The sequence below is a fragment of the Tachyglossus aculeatus genome, chromosome 9 (genome assembly GCF_015852505.1).
Source record: "Tachyglossus aculeatus isolate mTacAcu1 chromosome 9, mTacAcu1.pri, whole genome shotgun sequence".
Classification (NCBI taxonomy): domain Eukaryota; kingdom Metazoa; phylum Chordata; class Mammalia; order Monotremata; family Tachyglossidae; genus Tachyglossus; species Tachyglossus aculeatus.
The window spans coordinates 65,782,009-65,801,592 of NC_052074.1; the positions used below are offsets into that span (position 1 = coordinate 65,782,009).

A 19,584-nucleotide genomic window follows, 5' to 3' on the forward strand; every position below is an offset into this window, starting at 1 on the left:
GAAACTGAACATGTCCAAAACAGAACTCCTCACCTTCCTATCCAAATCCTGTCCTCCCCCTGTCACTGTAAACAGCACCCCATGTCTCTACCTTGTCATTATCCTTGACTCATGTCTCTCATTCAACCCACATATTCAATCTGTCACCAACTCATCAGTCTGTCACCAAATCCTGTCAGTTATAACTTCACAATATTATTAAAATCTGCCCTTTCCTCTCCATCCAAACTGCTACTTGGCTGATCTAAGCACTTATCATAACCCTCCTTGACTCCTGCATCAGCCTCCTTGCTAATCAATCAGTAAATTGATGGTATTTATTAAGTGCCTATTATGTGCAGAGTACTGTATTAAGCACTTGGGAGAGTACAATACAACAGAATTAGTAGCTATGCTCCCTGCCCATAACGAGCTTACAGTCTAGAGGGGGAGAAAGCCATTAAAATAAATAAATCATTTATAATATGATTTTAAAATATGTACATAAGTGCTGTGGCATTGGGAGTGTGGTGAATAACAAATGTTCAAAGGACACAGATTTCAGTGCAAAGATGATGCACAAGGGAGACTGGGCCAGGGAAAAGAGGGCTTAGTTGGGGAAGGCCTCTTGGAAGAGATGTGACATTAATAAAATAATGAAGGTGGAGAGAGTCATGATCTGGTGTATATGGAGGAGGAGGGAGTTCCAGGCTAGGAGGATGGCATGGGAAAGGGTCAGTAGCAAGAGAGACACAGACTGGGCACAGATAGTAAGCTAGTACTAGAGGATTGGAGTGTGGGGGCTGGGCTGCAGAAGGAAATCAGTGAGGTGAGGTAGAATGGGGCAAGATGATTGAGTTCTTTAAAGTTAATGGTAAGGAGTTTCTGTTTGATTTGGAGATGGATGGGCAGCTATCAGAGATTCTTGAGGAGTGGGGAGGTATGGACTGAATATTTTTGTTGAACATACATACATCATACATCCATACATCAGAATGAAGTAGGGACTGGAGTGAGGAGAGAGAGGAAGCTGGGAGATCAGTAAGGAGGCATATGTCGTAGTAGAGATGAGGTAGGATAAGTGCTTGGATCAGCATGGTAGTAGTTTATTTGGAGAGGAAAGGGAAGATTTTAACAACATAGTGAAGATAGAACTGACAGGATTTGGAGGCAGATGTGGGTGGAATGAGAGCGATGTGTCGAGGACAACACCAAGGTTATTGGCTTGTGAGATAGGGAAGATAGTGGTATTGTCTACGGTGATGGGTAAGACAGGGGTAGGCTAAGATTTGGGTCAGAAGATAAGGAATTCCATTTTGGACACATTTAGTTTGAGGTGTGGTTGGGACATCCAGGAAGAGATGTCCCGAAGGAAAGAGGAAATGTGAGATGGAAAAGGAGAGAGGTTCAGGGCTGGAGATGTAGATTTGGGAATCATCTGCATAGAGATTGTAGTTGAAGCCATGGGAGCAACTGAGTTCTCCAAAGGAGTGAGTGGAAATGCAGAATAGATGAGGACCTAGAACTGACTCTTGGGAGACAGAGGCAGAGGAGCCAGCAGAAGAAACTGAGAAGGTCATAGGTTCTAAAACCAGCTCCACCACTTGTGACCTTGGGCAAGTCACTTCACTTCTCTGTTTCAGTTACCTCATCTGTGACATGGGGGTTGAGACTGTGAGCCCACATGGGACAGGGGCTGTGTCCAGCCCGATTTGCTGTATCTATCCCAGTGCTTAGTACAGTGCCTGGCATATAGAAAGTACTGAACAAATGCCATTATTATTATTATTACTGAACTCAACTCACTTGTTCCCCTATTCCTTCATTGATCTCATACCACTAACCCACAGCCCCAGATCACCAGCACAATATGCCTTCTCCGTTCTTGTGTATGAGCTGCAGAGCGTTGCTGGGGGAAATCTAGATATCAGGCCGACTTTGTCCACTTCAAGTTTATCCTTGTGTCCTTTAAGTCTGCCCTCTCCTCTGCCCGGCACAATTATTTATCCATCTTTATTGGCACTGATGTCCACTGCCCTCACCAGTAGTTCCAGATGTTTTATTCCCTCTTTAAACCTACTGCCCCTTCTGTCTACCCATCCCCTTCTCCTAATAACCAAGTGTCACCCGTCGTCCGGGGACGGGTTCGTTCAGTGATCGGCGAGGCGAGAGAGAGAGAGAGGCCGGGGACGGAAAGCCTAAGTTTTATATAAAATTTATTCCGCGAGGTGAATTGAATTTGTGTAATTGTTTAGGCGCAATGGATTGAGCTTCCCTTTTGGGAGGAATATAATCAATTAGCAATATTAGAGCTTCCCTACACGGGGGGAACACAATCATCCGTTAATCGCACGTGGGTGAGTTGGTTAACTCTCACCCATGTGCACTTCCCACTCGGGAAGAATCCACCTACTTTCCCACATGGGAAGAATTCATTACATTACCCGTGCATGTGGTGGGCGGCTAGCTCTCACAATGTGCTCTCCCTACATGGGAGGAATCCACTCATAATTCCCATCAGCAGCGTGGTACCTGGATCCCACCCACGAGACACCCACCCATCCCGCGACCCTTGCCTCAGTGTGTTGGTTCTGGTTGTAGAGCGGCCGTCCGGCGTTCTGGGCAGAGGGAGAGAGACACGTGGGCCGCTGCTGCTACTGCTGCTGCGGCTGCTCCTGCTGCTGGTGCCCGTCTCGATGTTCTGCCCAGAAGGTCAGAGGCCACAGGTATTTATATCACCTGTGGCATGGGCCCTTCCCGTTTCCGTCCTCTGCTTGCTCCATCTCCGCCCCTTCCTGCCTCCATACCTTATTTGGTCAGCATGGAGGTGAGGGACACCTATCCTTCCGCCCCGCTCCCCTCTGGCCAGAGGAATTGTGTCAGAGGTGGCATTTGACCTCAAGATGGCCGGTGCCTAGGGTCACCTTGGCACACCGAGCCACCTACTTTATTGAGAAAATTGAAACTATCAGGTGTGAACTCCCTAAAATCTCTCCTGCATTTCCCCAGCACTTACTTTGTACAGTGCTTGAAGAGTACAGCAAAGTGTAGTAAGAGCAAAAAGGGCAACAACACTGCATTGCTAGAAGAAAATCCTCTTCAAGCTCACTTTGAGCTTCAGGAAAGTCTACCATTTATTCAAACCATCAGAAAATTTCCCCCACTCTCACTAGGGAGGCAAATGCTGAATACCAGATAAGTGGACACACATCACACCAGGCAGGCTGCATAACAAGATGATGAAACAGGCACCATTTTGCAGAGTAACCTGGATTTCATGTGATGTTAGAGTGTTTTTCTTCAGGGACCCTAAACACCTGACTTGCTCCAAAGCCTTTGCACTCCCCTCCCTAGTCGTTGTGATTTCTGACATAGAGTCCACAGGACAGACCTCAGCAACAGGAACCATGTTGGAGAGAGACATGGGGATGAAAATAAAAGAAATCAAGCATAAAAATGCTAGTACTACATCAGAACTGGAAGAGGACTGGTCCAGCTGAAAACTAGGCTGTCCAGTTTAAATTCTGATGCCTGGAAATTTGAGCCCTCAAGACTGCAAATTTAGTTTCTGCCTAATTTTGAGGCCTGGTGAAAAGGAACCCGGCCCCTTTGGTGTTGGATAATAATAATAATAACAATAATGAAGGTATTTGTTAAGTGCTTACTATGTGCCAAACACTGTTCTAAGCACTGGGGGAGATATAAGGTAATCAGGTTGTCCCACGTGGGGCTCACAATCTTAATCCCCATTTTACAGATGAGGTAACTGAGGCACAGAGAAGTTACGTAACCTGCCCAAAGTCACACAGCTGACAAGTGTAGGAGCCGGGATTAGAACCCATGACCTCTGACTCCTAAACCCATGATCTTGCCACTGAGCCACGCTGCTTTTCCGTAGTCCACAGACTTCATAGCCTCCATGGACAGCAGTTGGAAGGGGATCTTGGAAATGCATGGTCTGAAGCTTCTGCATGCCTGTAGTCCCTCCACCACCCTGCTGTCTAGAAATATTCTCAGTAAATAGTGCCTAGTCCAATAAATAATAATGATGGTAAGCACTGTTCTAAGTGCTGGCATCCTACTAACCGAATGAATGAGCAAGGATTGAAACAGTAAGTGGGATAAGGAATAAACAAGAAAATGGATCAGGAAAAGCCAAGATGGGTGGAATTAGCATAGTTCATGCAAGTCTCATTGCACTAAATTGAAGTTGTCTTAAAATGATTATCCTGATCAAAATGGAAGGAATTTCAATCAACCTTAGGGACAGATATAGTCCTATACAGCAAATTCACAAGTGATAAAACCCAAATCATAACTACTGACTATTCCTGGAAAATAACTACAAGTTACCATGATGACATTTACTTTTAAAAATGTTTAATTTTCTGTCCATATCTAATCTCAATATGCATGCGAAAAATGCTAGATACGTTTAGACTAGTTTAAAAGGAGTAGATGTACGGTGTTGAATTAAAGTTTATAATCAAGTTTTTTTAACTGCAGAACAGTGGTTGGATTTGTTATAACAGAATCCAAGCACCAACCTAAGTGCATCTGTGCTTACCTTCAAATCGCTCCTAGAAAGCAATATCCACTAAAATACATTTCTTGACTAATCTCCTCCTCCCCCTTCCTTTCTGGTCATGCCATTTTGTAATACAATTATGTAATTCTTATGTAATTATGGCCCACTCAGCCATAATTATCATGTACACACACATTCCTTACTTCCGTTTTTTTATTAGTTGTATCTTTCTTTTTTTAAGATATTTGTTAAGCACTTACTATGTGCCAAGTTCTGTACTAAGCACTGGGGTAGATACAAGCTAATCAGGTTAGACACACTGCATGTCCCACATGGTGCTCACAGTCTTAATCCGTATTTTACAGATGAGGGAACTGAGGTACAGAGAAGTTAAGGTCCAAGGTCCAAGGTCACACAACAGACAAGTGCCCGGGCTGAGATTAGAACCCAAGTCCTCTGACTCCCAAGCCTGTACTCTATCTATTAGGCCACACTGCTTCCTTAAGTTCTATGTTCTAAACAGCATGGCTTAGTGGAAAGAGCACGGGCATGGAGTCAGAGGTCATGGGTTCTAATCCTGCCTCCACCACTGATCAGCTGTGTAACTTTGGGCAAATCACTTGACTTCTCTGTGCCTCAGTTACCTTATCTGTTAAATGGGGATTAAGACTGTGAGCCCCCCGTGGGACAACCCGATTTACTTGTATCTATCCCAGCACTTAGAGCAGTGCTCAGCACATAGTAAGTGCTTAATAAATACCATTATTATTATTATTATTATTGCTTATTGTGTGTTTATAATTAAGCCATTTTATTCCCCCTTTGAACTGTAAACTCATTTCCTGCACTAGGTTGTAAGCACTTAGTGGACAGGGATTGTGTGTTTTACTTCTATTGTACATTATTGTAAGAAGCTCATTAGATTTCAAATTCCTTAAGGGTCAGGATTATGCCATCTACTTTTATTATTCTGTGGTTCGCAAACACCTAGTGCAATGCTCTGCACAGGGTAGATGCTCGACATATCTGTTAAGCTACTACTACTGCTGCTACAGCTTTGATGACGATGATGATAATGATGAGTTCTATGAAAATAGTCAGATTATGACTGGGATGAAAAGAATAACCTTTATAGAGCTAATTTTGTCTCCTACATACATTTAATTATTAAAATATATAATTAGAAGGGTCAATCAATCAATCATATTCATTGAGCCCTTACTGTGGGGAGAGCACTGTACTTAGTGCTTGGGAGAGTACAGTACAACAGAGTTGGTAGATATGATCCCTGCCCTCGAGGAATTTACAATCTAGTGGATTCCCTAATCCCCTCATTCAAGCGGACTTTGTGAGAAAGAAAACTTAAGGTGAGGAATTCTACAAACAGCAGCAATGTCTTCAAAAGAAATAGTTTGTTTATATGTGTGTGTGTGTATGTATACATATATGTATATATACAATTATTATAGAAAGGACACCCCACCTAAAATAAAAGCCAGGAGGCCTTCATCGTCTCTGTTTCCCCTACCCCTACCCCCACTACCAATTCACTGCTATATTCAGTCGTATTTATTAAGTTCTTACTGTATTCAGAACACTGTACTAAGCACTTGGGAGAGTATGATTCAACAAGAAACAGACATGTTTACATTCCCTGCCCACAGTGAGTTTACAGTCTACAGGGTAGAAGACAGACATTAGTATAAATAAATTACTGATATGGACGTAAGTGCTGTGGGGCCTTAAAGGGGGAAGAACAGAGGGAACAAATCAGGGTGATGCAGAAGGGAGTGGGAGAAGAGGAAAGGGGGAGAATTAATCAGGGAAGGCCTGCTGGAGGAAATGTGCATTCTATAAGGTTTTGAAGCAGGGGAGAGTAATTCATTCAATTGTATTTATTGAGCAGTTAATGTGTGCAGAGCACTGTACTAAGTTGTCTATTGGATATGAAGGAGGGCATTCCAGGCCAGAGGCAAGACATGGGTGAGGGGTCAGGGATGAGATAGGTGAGATCGAGGCAAAGTGAAAAGGTTAGCATTACATAAGTGAAGCATGCTGGCTGCATTGTAGTAGGAGAGTATTCACTCATTCATTCAATCATATTTATTGAGCACTTACTGTGTGCAGAGCACTGTACTAAGCGCTTGGGAAGTACAAGTTGGCAACATATAGAGATGGTCCCTACCCAACAGCAGGCTCACAGTCTACAAAGGGGAGACAGACAACAAAACAAAACATATTAACAAAATAAAATTAATAGAATAAATATGTACAAATAAAATCAATAAATAAATAGAGTAATAAATACATACAAACATATATACATATATACAGGTGCTGTGGGGAGGGGAAGGAGGTAAGGCGGGGGAGGGGGAGAGGAAGGAGGGGACTCAGTCTGAGAAAGCCTCCTGGAGGAGGTGAGCTCTCAGTAGGGCTTTGAAGGGAGAGTAGCGAGGTGAGGTGGAGGGGGGCGCAAGGTGATTGAGTGCTTTAAAGTCAAGGGTGAGGAATTTTTGTTTGCTGCAGAGGTGGATGGGCAACCAATGGAGTTTCCTGGGGAATGGGGTGAAATGTTCTGAACATTTTTGTAGAAAAATAATCCAGGCTGCTGAGTGAAGTATGGACTGGAGTGGGGAGAGACAGGAGGCTGGAAGGTCAGCAAGAAGGTTGATGCAGTAATCCAGGTGGGATAGGATGAGTGACTGTATTAACATGGTAGCAGTTTTGATGGAGAGGAAAGGGCAGATTTTAGCAATGTTGTGAAGATGGGACTGACAGGATTTAGTGTTGGATTGAATAGGCGGGATAACACCAATGTTACAGGCTTGTGAAACAGGAAGGATGGCGGGGCTGTCTACAGTGATGAGAAAGTCACAGGGACAAGAGAGCTTGGGTGGGAAGATAAGGAGTTCTGTTTTGGATATGCTAAGCTTGAGGTGATGGGAGAACATCCAAGTGGAGATGTTTTGAAGGCAGGAGGAAATGAGAGACTGCAGATAGGGAGAGAGATCAGGGCTGGAGATGTAGATTTGGGTATCGTCTGCATAGAGGTGATAGTTGAAGCCATGGGGGCAAATACGTTCTCCAAGGGAGTGGGTGTAGAAGGAGAGTAGAAGGGAGCCAGAACTTAACCTTGAGGGACACCCTCAGTTGGGATGTAGGAGGCAGAGGAGGAGCCAGCAAAGGAGACTGGGAATGAAAGACCAAAGAGATAAGAAAAGAACCAGGAGAGGACAGAGTTAGTGAAGCCCCGGTTGGATAATCTTTCCAGGAGATGGGGGTGGTCCACAGTGTTGAAGGCAGCAGAGAGGATGAGAAGGATCAGGATGGAGTAGAGGTCATTGGATTTGGCAAGAAAGAATTCACTGGTGATGACCTTCGAGAGGACAGTTTCTGTGGCTTGAAGGGGGTGGAAGACAGATTGAAGGGGGTCAAGGAGAGAATTGGAGGAGAGGAATTTGAGACAGCAGGTATAGATAACTCGTTCAAGGAGTTTGGACAGGCATGGTAGGAGGGAGATGGGGTGATAATTGGAAAGATCCATGGAATCCAGGGAGGGTTTTTTTAGGATAAGGGAGACACAGGCCCCCTCTCAAGATCACACCTGGAGAGTTTCCAGTACTCTACCAGTCTCAGCTATGGGAGGGAGCGTCAAGCAGAGGCATTTCCATTCCATTACTAGCTTAGGCGGTGGCTAGTGAGTGGAAAGCAATCTGCTACAAGTCAAAGCTTAGCTGTGCTGGGCAGCAGCAACTTGGGAGAGAGTTGAGGGGGGAGACTTGATTTTACTGAGCAGAAGAAGGCAATGGTAAACCACTGCCATATTTCTAACAAGAAAACTCTATGGATACATTACCAGAACAGTTGCCAATGGGACTGGGTGTTCTGAGATAGATGCGTCTATGGAGTCGCTATGGGTCAGAGATGACTCGACAACATAAGATGAAACAAGACAAGACATGGGCATGTTTGAAAGAAATGGGGAAGAAGCCACTGGAGAGTGATCAGTTGAACATTTGAAGTTGGTATATGAAAGCCTGAAAGTGACAGTGCCTTGTATCACAGACTACAATTAAAAATTAACTGTTATTGAGATGTAGAAGGCACTATTCAAGGGTACAGTTCATGGGCTATTTCAAATCTCATTTACCCGGAACACAGAACATACCTATTGAATGTGATCTTTTTCGAGCTGAGACTCTGTTAGTCCAGCATACTAGATTTTTGGGGGAAAACAGGGAAAGACACAGAATTTCCTAGAATGGAGAGTTACTTATTCTTCAGGAACCCTCCCTGAGACAAACTTGTTTTTGTTGGGGTGTCAATCACTCACCTAGGGGACATTTGCTGGAGCCCAGTTAATGATAGATAAACTTGGGCAAGGAAGAGGGAAAAACTAGAGCTTCAAGGAGAATTGCCAGTCTCCCAGTAAAGCAAAGAGGACAAATCAGGATGGGTTTCAGCAAAGAAAAGCTCCAAATTAAGACCTGAGGACTCCCTACCCACAGAGGAACTGCTAAGAAAAGAATGGGAATGGTGAAGGGAGATGGTCATCCCTAGGTTTCACTAGGTACCAGTTTAAAAGCAGGGAAAATCAGCTACTGGGTGGAGTTTTTGAGATTATACCACAGTTGCTGTGAAATCCTTAACAAAATGAACACAAGTTATCTCTACACAACTGGAGTGCCTTAGTAATCTTTAAAGGTGGAAACCGTGTATTCAAAGAGATGGTTCTCACAGACTGGGGTGGGTACTTGGATTTCTTTCAAGCCTTAATATAAATCAATATAAATCATCATGTTTATTGAGCACTTACTGTGTGCAGAGTACTGTACTAAGCTCTTGGGAGAATATAATATCACAGAGTCAATAAACCCATTCTTGCCCACAGGAGATTACATACTGGAGGAAGAGCTTAGAGTCTAGAGGACTGAAACAGCCTTAATAGCCAGCTCTCAGGGTGCCAATTTACTGATTCTGTTATATTCTTATATTTTACTCCCCCATGCACTTAGTGAAGTGTTCTTCACACAGTAAATGCTCAGTAATTATGACTGATTGATTGATTGATTGAGTGAAATGACCAAGGTGATTTTGAAATGCATGAATTTAGAACCCCAGCAAACAGGACAATGGTTGAAGGTTCAGTGAAGGTTCAGTGCAGGTTCAGTGGCTTCAGTGAAGGTTAAGATTACAAAAACCAGGCTCCAAACAGAGACAGGTCTAGTAAGGTATAAACCAAGTGGCCTGGAAAGGATCTCTCTTTACACGCTAACACTGCCTGTCTCCCATCAGCCTTTTCAACACCTCTCACAGATGGACAAGACCTCGTCTTCGTAAGATCAATTTCCAAAACAGATAGCTAGATGCAACTGGGTAAAAAATACTATTTCACAGTGAACCACGTGCATAATTAGTCAGTCTTTTTTAAACAAATTATTCCAATACAAATCAATCAATCAATCGTATTTATTGAGCACTTACTGTGTGCAGAGCACTGTACTAAGCGTTTGGGAAGTACAAGTTGGCAACATATAGAGACAGTCCCTACCCAACAGTGGGCTCACAGTCTAAAAGGGGGAGACAGAGAACAAAACCAAACATACTAACAAAATAAAATAAATAGAATAGATATTTACAAGTAAAATAAATAATAGAGTAATAAATATGTACAAACATATATACATATATACGGGTGCTGTGGGGAAGGGAAGGAGATAAGATGGGGGGGATGGAGACTCCATAATTTCTTTCTGTTTCTGAAGGGAGAATTTCAAAGAAAAGTCATTAATTAAATTAATTTTCTCTTGTGTTTTAACATTATTTACATGGTTCCCAGGAACTGCTCATCCTTTAACTAAACATAAATGATGTCAAAGTGTGGAATAAATGAGCTAACACCTCCAAAGAACAAATAAAACCTTTAACAGTGATATTACTGTTGGAGAAGCAGCGTGGGTCAATGGAAAGAGCACGGGCTTGGGAGTCAAAGGTTCTAATCCCAGCTCCCCCACCTATCTTCTATGTGGCCTTGGGCAAGTCACTTAAATTCTCTGACCTTCAGGTACCTCATCTGTAAAATGGGGATTAAGACTGTGAGCCTCATGTGGGATAATGTGATCACCTTGTACCAAGCACTTAGTACAGTGCTCTGCACACAGTAAGTGCTCAATAAATACGATTGATTGATTGTATCCCCTCAGCACTTAGAACAGTGCTTTGCACATAGTAAGCACTTAACAAATGCCATTATTATTATTATTACTTCATATTTCATTTTGAAGAACACCAAAGACTGTAGCAAGTGCTCAACTATGCATCATTTTTCTAGCTTGCGTCCAGTGGCCAAACCAGCTATTGTAAATCAACAGCCTAGATAATCAGAATGTAGGAAAAGTGAAGTGGAAAACAGAAATCTGGACAGTGAGCCTTGTATCAAATTAAGGAAATATTTTAGCTCCTAAAGCAGTCTCATAGTAAATGGGTGCTTGGTAAAGAAAACACTTGGTTGTTAAGGCTGATTTCCTGCTAAATGATCTTTTAACAGGAAATTTTGCCCAAGAAATGTTTTCAAAGTGCTGTACTTTCCAAAGTGATATTGCTAAGACAATATCAGGAGAGAAACACAGTATATAATGATAATAATAATAATAATAATAATAATAATAATAATGATAATAGTATTTATTAAGCACTTACTATGTGCCAAGCACTGTTCTAAGTGCTGGGGTAGATACAGGGTAATCAGGTTGTCCCACGAGGGGCTCACACTTTTAATTCTTATTTTACAGATGAAGTAACTGAGGCACAGATAAGTTAAGTGACTTGCCCAAGGTCACACAGCAGACTAGTAGTGGAGCTGGGATTAGAACCCGTGTCCTTTGAATCCAAAACCTGTGCTCTTTCCACTAAGCCATGCTGCTTGGGTAGGGACAGTCTCTATATGTTGCCAACTTGTACTTCCCAAGCACTTAGTACAGTGCTCTGCACACAGTAAGCGCTCAATAAATGCGACTGAATGAATGAATGTATAAATGTTCAAAACTCATGGTGTGCCTGCCTTCTCACATGCCTTCTTAGGTAGAGAGAAGTGTTTCTATTCTGATAGCCACTGTAGTAATTATATCAGTGAAGAAGATGAATTGAATACTATGAAAAGATAGGTACTGCAAACAGTGCTTAAGAAATATCATTACTACTACCACTACTACTAGTGCTACTACTACTGCTACTACTAGTAGTAGTACAAACTGTGTAACAAATTGTACAACAAAGCTGGGGCTAATCACATTTCCTCACTTGAACCAAGGATGGCCTCACTCTAAATCCACTGTGCTTCCCTGAATCTAGCTCTTCTGTGGACTGTCATAACTTCAGGCTTTCCTGGGGTGTTCACCCAGCTAACCACAGCCTTCAGCATGAAGCTAGGTTTCTCAGTTTTCCTCCAAAAAGACAATGTGATGAAGTCCTCACTCCCAGGTCCTAAAATGGAGCCTAACTGCTGTGTTCATTTCCTTTGAATACCTGGCCCTAATTGAGCCTAAAAGAGCAATCAGTTTTCTAACTCACCTTGTTTTCTCCGTTTCCCCAGCTCAAATGCCCTCTGTAATTAGTTACTGCCCATTCAATGTCACTAGATAAGTGATTAACATCCTATGGTGACAATCTTTTCCTTGGGAGCAACTAGTATTAATGATAGATTTAATGGTATTCATTGATCACTTGCTGAATGCAATGAAAAACTTGGGAAATACATCAAGTGCACAAGACATGTTCCCTGCCCACAAAAAGCTTACTTTTAATGGAGAAGAAACAACACAGAGATTTCCACCAATCAATCAATCAATCAATCAATCGTATTTATTGAGCGCTTACTATGTGCAGAGCACTGTACTAAGTGCTTGGGAAGTACAAATTGGCATCACATAGAGACAGTCCCTACCCAACAGTGGGCTCACAGTCTAAAAGGGGGAGACAGAGAACAGAACCAAACATACCAACAAAATAAAATAAGTAGGATAGAAATGTACAAGTAAAATAAATAAATAAATAAATAAATAGAGTAATAAATATGTACAACCATATATACATATATACAGGTGCTGTGGGGAAGGGAAGGAGGTAAGACGGGGGGATGGAGAGGGGGATGAGGGGGAGAGGAATTGGTATGAATGTAATTGAATTACCTGGACAAAATTGCTGAGGATGGGCAGAAATAATACATACACTCAAGAGCTGGCTGATGGGTTGATATGATTTGTGATGCAAACCATTAGTTTGTAAAGCTTATTGAAGGAGGTAGGATTTTTAGAGGGCTTTGAAGTGAAGTACTAAGGTCTGGTGATGGGAGAGAGAGAACAGGAGCTACGGTGCAGGGAATAAGATGAGTAAAAAGGCAAAGACAGGTAAATTCAGTGTGGGGTGCAGTCAAGGTGGGTATGGGAACTGAGAAGAACGTGAGTGGGGAGTAGTGGGTGAGAAAAGCTGATAAATAAAGTGTAAGAGATCTGGTGGGGAGCCCTGAACCTAACGATAAGGAGTCTTTACTTGATGGAAATGGGAAATCATGGGGGGCATAAAGGAGAGGGGAGGTGTGTTCCAAACAACTTTTCAAAGTAGATGATTCGCTCATCAGTGCGGAGTATGGACCAGAACAGGAGAGAGGCTAGAGGGAAGGGAGACCAGAGAGGAAGTCTGCAAGTATCCCAATCATGATATGGCAAGTGTTTGAGAGATGGCTTTGTGGGTGGAGAGGAAGGGATGGATCAGCAAGATCTATTTGAGGGAAATTCAACTAGTTTTAGCAGTAGCTCTATGTAACAGTGAGGACTTGTGGATTATACTAAGGTTGCCACAGAAAGATGATGGTGGAACTGAAACACCATGTGGAACACCATGCAATGATGGAACACATATTCCATCTGTCACTAAATCCTGTAAATCTCACCTTCACAACATTGCTAAAGTCTGCCCTTTCCACTCCATTCAAACTGCTGCTACATTAATACAATCACTCATCCTACCTCAACTAGATTACTGCATCGATCTCCTTGCAGACTTCCCAACCTCCTGTCTCTCCCCACTCCAGTCCGTACTTCACTCTACTGCCCAGATAATCTTTCTAGAGAAATATTCAGGACATGACAACTCCCTCCTCAAAAATCTCCAGTGTTTGCCTATCCACTTCTGTACCAAACAAAAACTCTTCACCATTGGCTTTGAAACAGTCCATCACCTCGCCCCCTCCTACCTCACCTCCCTTCTCTCCTTCTACAACACAGTCCACACACACCACTCCTCTGGTTCTAACCTTCTCACTGTGCCTAAATCTTGCCTGTCTTGCCTCCGACCCCTGGCCCACGTCCTACCTCTGGCCTGGAATGCCCTCCATCTTCAAATCCGCCAGACAATTACTCTTCCCCCATTCAAAGCCTTACTGAAGGCACATCTCCTCCAAGAGGCCTTCCCAGATTAAGCTCCACTTCCCTCACCTCCCATTCCCTTCTGCAGTCCCCTGACTTGCTCCCTTGTCTCTTCCCCCTCCCTCCACCCCACAGCACCTATGTATATATCTGTAATTTTATTAATTTGTACTTATGTCTCTCTTCCCACTTCTAGACTGTGAGCTCATTGTGGTAGGAATTGTCAATCTATATTGTTGCATTGTACTTTCCCAAGCACTTAGTACAGTGCTTTGCATGCACACTGTGCTTAATAAATATGATTGAATGAATGAATAAATGAATGAAAATGGGCAACTGGGAGGAAGGAATGGCTTAGGAGGGAAGATGAGAGCTTTGGATATGTTGATTTTGAGGTGCTCATATGGAGATGTCCAGGAGACAAGAGGAGTGCAGAACTGGAAAATGCATGAGAGATCAGGGCTGAAGAGGTTGATCTGTGAGTCATCCACAAAGGTGATAGGTGAAGTCTTACTAATGGATAAGTTCCCCAGGAGAGTATGTGTAGAGTGAAAACACTAAGGGACTGCCACCCATTGCCTGGGAACGGGTTTGGGAATTAGCACTGTGAAGCAGGGCTGAGCTGTACAAATTTACACCAGGCAGTGAAATGAACTTCCCTTTTGGGAAAGATATAATTATTTAATTACTTTGGATGCCATGAATTGAACTTCCCTTTCTGGAGGAACATGGTTATTTAATTATTTGGAAGTGGCAAATTAAACTTCCCCTTCAGGGAGCAATAAGATTATTTATTGGGGCTTCCCTATCGGGAGGAATATACTTAATGTTGCTCTCATGTGTTGAATCAACTAGCTCCCACCCACGAATGCTTTTACTCAGGCAAAATTCACTTATGCATTACTCATACATGGCGAAGCACCTTGTTCCCACCCTCGAATGCTTCCCACTTGGGGGAAATTCATTTATGCATTACCCACCCATAGCAAAGCACTTGGCTTCTGCCAAAAAATGCCCAGTGAGACACTCACCCATTCTGTGGTCCCTCAGTGCAGACAGAGTGAGCATTCCACACATTGGGCATGAACTGCTGCTGCAAATCTCGATATGCTGCCCAGAAGGCCAGAGGCCACAAGTAGTTATTGGCTGAGAAACAGCATAGCTCAGTGGAAAGAGCACAGGTTTTGGGGTCAGAGGTCATGGGTTCAAATCCTGGCTCCTCCAATTGTCAGCTGTGTGACTTTGGGCAAGTCACTTAATTTCTTTGTACCTCAGTTCCCTCATCTGTAAAATGGGGATTTAGACTGTGAGCCCCCAGTGGGACAACCTGATCACCTTGTATCCCCCCAGCACTTAGAACAGTGCTTTGCATATAGTGAACACTTAACAAATACCATTATTATTAATATTATTCATTCATTCAATCGTATTTATTGGGTGCTTACTGTGTGCAGAGCACTGTACTAAGTGCTTGGGAAGTACAAATTGGCAACATATAGAGTTGGTCCCTACCCAACAGTGGGCTCACAGTCTAGAAGGGGGAGAGAGAGAACAAAACAAAACATATTAACAAAATAAAATAGATAGAATAAATATGTACAAATAAAATAGTGTAATAAATACATACAAACATATATACATATATATACAGGTGCTGCGGGGAGGGGAAGGAGGTAAGGCAGGGAGGATGGAGAGGGGGAGGAGGGGAAGAGGAAGGAGGGGGCTCAGTCTGGGAAGGCCTCCTGGAGGAGGTGAGCTCTCAGTGGGGCCTTGAAGGGAGGAAGAGAGCTAGCTTGGCGGATGTGCGGAGGGAGGGCATTCCAGGCCAGGGGGATGACGTGGGCCGGGGGTCAACAGCGGGACAGGCAAGAACGAGGTACAGCGAGAAGATTAGAGGCAGAGGAGTGGAGGGTGCGGGCTGGGCTGTAGAAGGAGAGAAGGGAGGTGAGGTAGGAGGGGGCAAGGTGATGGAGAGCCTTGAAGCCGAGGGTGAGGAGTTTCTGCCTGATGCGTAGGTTCATTGGTAGCCACTGGAGATTTTTGAGGAGGGGAATAACATGCCCAGAGCATTTCTGGACAAAGACAATCTGGGCAGCGGCGTGAAGTATGGATTGAAGAGGGGAGAGACAGGAGGATGGGAGATCGGAGAGGAGGCTGATACAATATTATTATTATTACCTGCAGTCTCAGGTCATTCCAGCTTCCAGCCTCCCTTTGTCCAATCTCCATTCCTCACCTCCTCCATACCATATTTGATTGGCAGGGGGTCAAGGGAAACCTTCTGTATTCCTGGCCTGGAATGTTTATCTAGAGGTTTCCGTTAGGGGGACATTTCCCACCCATGCTTTTGAGTTCTACTTGTCGGTTGAGGCCGTTATGAGATAACATTTGACCTTGAGATGGTGGGTACCCCAATTAACCTTGGACACAGATGGAGCTCAGAGCCTTGCCAGAAGGGGATGAGGGGTAGAATAGGAGTTGGCAGAAGTAACTGAGAAGGAGGTGTCAAGAAAGAGGGAGAAACAGTTTATGTCGTGGACATATCCTGCACATTTCAATTTGTCAAGAATCCATTTCTTCAATCATTTCAGTCAAATTAGAACAATATAATCTTAATGGTTTAATACTTCCTTCTGATTTTCCTAATTTATCCTGCTCCTAGTTTGTATTGTAACTTGTTTTGTCTTATGCCGTTGAGTCATCTCCGACCCATAGTGATGCCATGGACACGTCTCTCCCAGAATGCCCCACCTCCATCTGCAATCATTCTGGCAGCACATCCATAGAGTTTTCTTCGTAAAAATGTGGAAGTGATTTACCATTGCGTCCTTCTGTGCAGTAAACCTGAGTCTCCATCCTCAACTCTCTGCCATGCTGCTGCTGCCCAGCACAGGGGAGTTTTGAATTGGAGCAGATTGCCTTCCACTTGCTAGCCACTGTCCAAGCTAGGAATGGAATGGGTATGGCTCTGCTTGACTCTCTCTCCCGTAGCCAAGACTGGTAGAGTATTGGAAACTCTCCAGGTGCAATCCTGAGAGGGGCAGTTTCCTGACTATTTTAATAACAATTGTAACTTTGAGTTTTACATACACAAACCTTTGTGGTACCTAGGATTATCTATTTCCCCATCTTCAAATATCCTAGGTACTAATTGTATGCTAGCAAGATTTACATTCTATATGAGGATCTGCCCCTCTTCACTTCTCAATCACTGACTGCAAGTTTGGCAACACCCTAACCAGAACTTGACATTGATTTTTACTATTCGAAGCAAATTCCTTAAAACTGAACAGCAAGTAAGGTAAATATAGGTCTCTTCACCATTGGCCTTAAAGCACTCCATCTCCTTGCCCCCTCTTACCTCACCTCGCTTCTTTCCTTCTGCAACCCAGCCCACATACTTCACTCCTCTAGTGCCAACCTTATCACTGTGCCTCCATCTTGCTCGTCTAGCTGATGACCCGTATCCCTCTGGTGTGGAACACCCTCCTTCCTCAATTCCAACAGACAATGACTCTCCCCCCATTCAAATCCTCACTGAAGGCACATCTAAGCCCCATTTTTCCCCATTTCCCACTCCCTTATGCATCACCTGACTTCCTCCCTTTTCTCTTCTCCACCCCTCCCAGCCCCACAACACTTATGCTTATAGCTGTAATTTTATTCATTTGTATTGATGTCTGTCTCCCCTCCTCTAGACTGTGAGATCATTGTGGGCAGGGAATATCACTGTTTACTGTTATATTGTACTTTCCCAAGCGCTTATTACAGTGCTCTGCACATAATAAGCGATTAATACATGATTGAATGAATGAATGAATCAAGTGTCATTTTAGTTCTTGGTGAGAAAGAGAGAAAAATCACTTTTTTGAAGAAGCTAGTTCATAGAACTGATGAAAAATAGTTATAATCTGCAACTGTAGTTTAAGTAAATAGCTCAAAGCAAGCACATTTTATTTACAAGACAAGCTTGTCTTTCCACAAAGGAGAGGGAAATACAGTATTTATTACCACTGAGTACTAATAACTAAAACCCAATTAGTTTATGTTACATACTGTCAGAACAGGTATCACAGGTCGTAAAATCTGCATACAAAATCTGCATACAAAAACTTGTAAAATAATTGAAAAACTGATAGCCAGAAAATAAAAGGAGAGGTTTATAAAAATCATAGACAGTCATGTGACAAACAGAAGGTTCCCAAGATTTATCAGTCCTATATCATGTACACTGCACTACTGACTCAAGAGGTTTAATTGATTTTCTTAAGATTTTTTCTACAATACAAAGAAATAATTTATGCCATGGACACACCTTATTTAAAGTCTCTTTCATAATCAAACTAATTACTCATATTTAGGAAGGAATAATCAAAAGGCTCAACCATAAAGACCCTCACATACCATGTAATCTCTGCCATTTATAAGAACCAGGGTTCAATGTCAGATTTGGAACCATAACCATCAAGAAATAAGTCAAGAAATGATAGGTAGACTAAATTGTGAATTGGGTTGTATTTTAAATGTTTCCCATTTTAAATGGATTAATCTGTATTGTCTGATTAACCGAATTTCAAATTTCAGAGGTAAGAGATGACTGTCAGATTTCAATATATCTAGTTGTAACAGTTTATATGAACAAAACACACTCTCTCCTCTATTTCCAGTAGCTCAGCAGAGAGACAGAACCACATTTCCCCACATCCTTCTGTCTTGGGCAATCTCCACCCCTCAAAACTGCTATGGTTCCTAGTTTTACAGAGAACGAAGTCAAAATCCCAAACCAAGTTCTGAAGCATGGTCTCCCATTCCCCTTCATTCAATCCACATATTCAGTCTGTCACCAAATCCTATCCACTCTTTCCTCTCCATCCAAACTACTATCATGTTAATCCAAGCATTTATCCTTTCCCATCTTGATTGCAGCATCAACCTTCTTGCTGAACACCCTGCCTCTTTCTCTCCCCACTCCAGGCCACACTGGATTAAGCCATTATCAATCTCGCAATTCATCAATCAATGGCATTTTTTGAGCACTGTCATAAGCACTTGGGAGTGCCTAATACAATAGAGTTGATAGGCATGGTCCCTAGGAGTCAGAAAGTCATGGGTTCTAATCCCAGCTCAGCCACTTGTCGGCTGTGTGACTTTGGGCTAGTCATTTCACATCTCTGTGCCTCAGTTCCCTCATCTGTAAAAGGAGGATTAAGACTGTGAGCCCTAAGTAGGAAAGGGACTGTGTCCTACCTGACTATCTTGTATCTACCCCAGTGCTTAGAACAATGCCTGGCACATAGTAAGTGCTTAACAAATAATATAATTATTATTGTTATCATTTTTCCATTATTTAAAATCATATACTCTTTCCTTCCTTACCAGATGATGAACTTCCTCTTCCATCTCAGGCAAACACTCACATCTAACAAAGGGGGAAGAGCTCCATCAGTTTGGGAGTTTATTGTAGTTGCTCCAATTCTTCCTCAACATGCAGCATCTTTGGAGGCTTTGAAGTCTGTATGAGAGAAGTACTGGAGTCACGAGAAAGTTCACTCTTCAACCCCAGTGACTGAATCCTTAAAAGTGAGTTTTAAGATAACCGGTTTTTTATGTTAAATATCGACTGAAGTTTGGATGTTATTGCATGAAAGATTTTAG

General features: G+C 42.8%; 2 non-coding genes across 2 annotated transcripts; one reads left to right on the forward strand and one right to left on the reverse strand.

The window, feature by feature from the left end:
• Positions 1–8,093: 8,093 nt before the first annotated feature.
• Positions 8,094–8,231, forward strand: LOC119932696. The gene has a single exon (XR_005452436.1). It is a non-coding gene; the product is annotated as a small nucleolar RNA SNORA7 (small nucleolar RNA).
• Positions 8,232–16,832: 8,601 nt separating this feature from the next.
• LOC119932612 lies at positions 16,833–16,970 on the reverse strand. Its single transcript, XR_005452358.1, has one exon. It is a non-coding gene; the product is annotated as a small nucleolar RNA SNORA7 (small nucleolar RNA).
• Between the last annotated feature and the right edge of the window lie 2,614 nt (positions 16,971–19,584).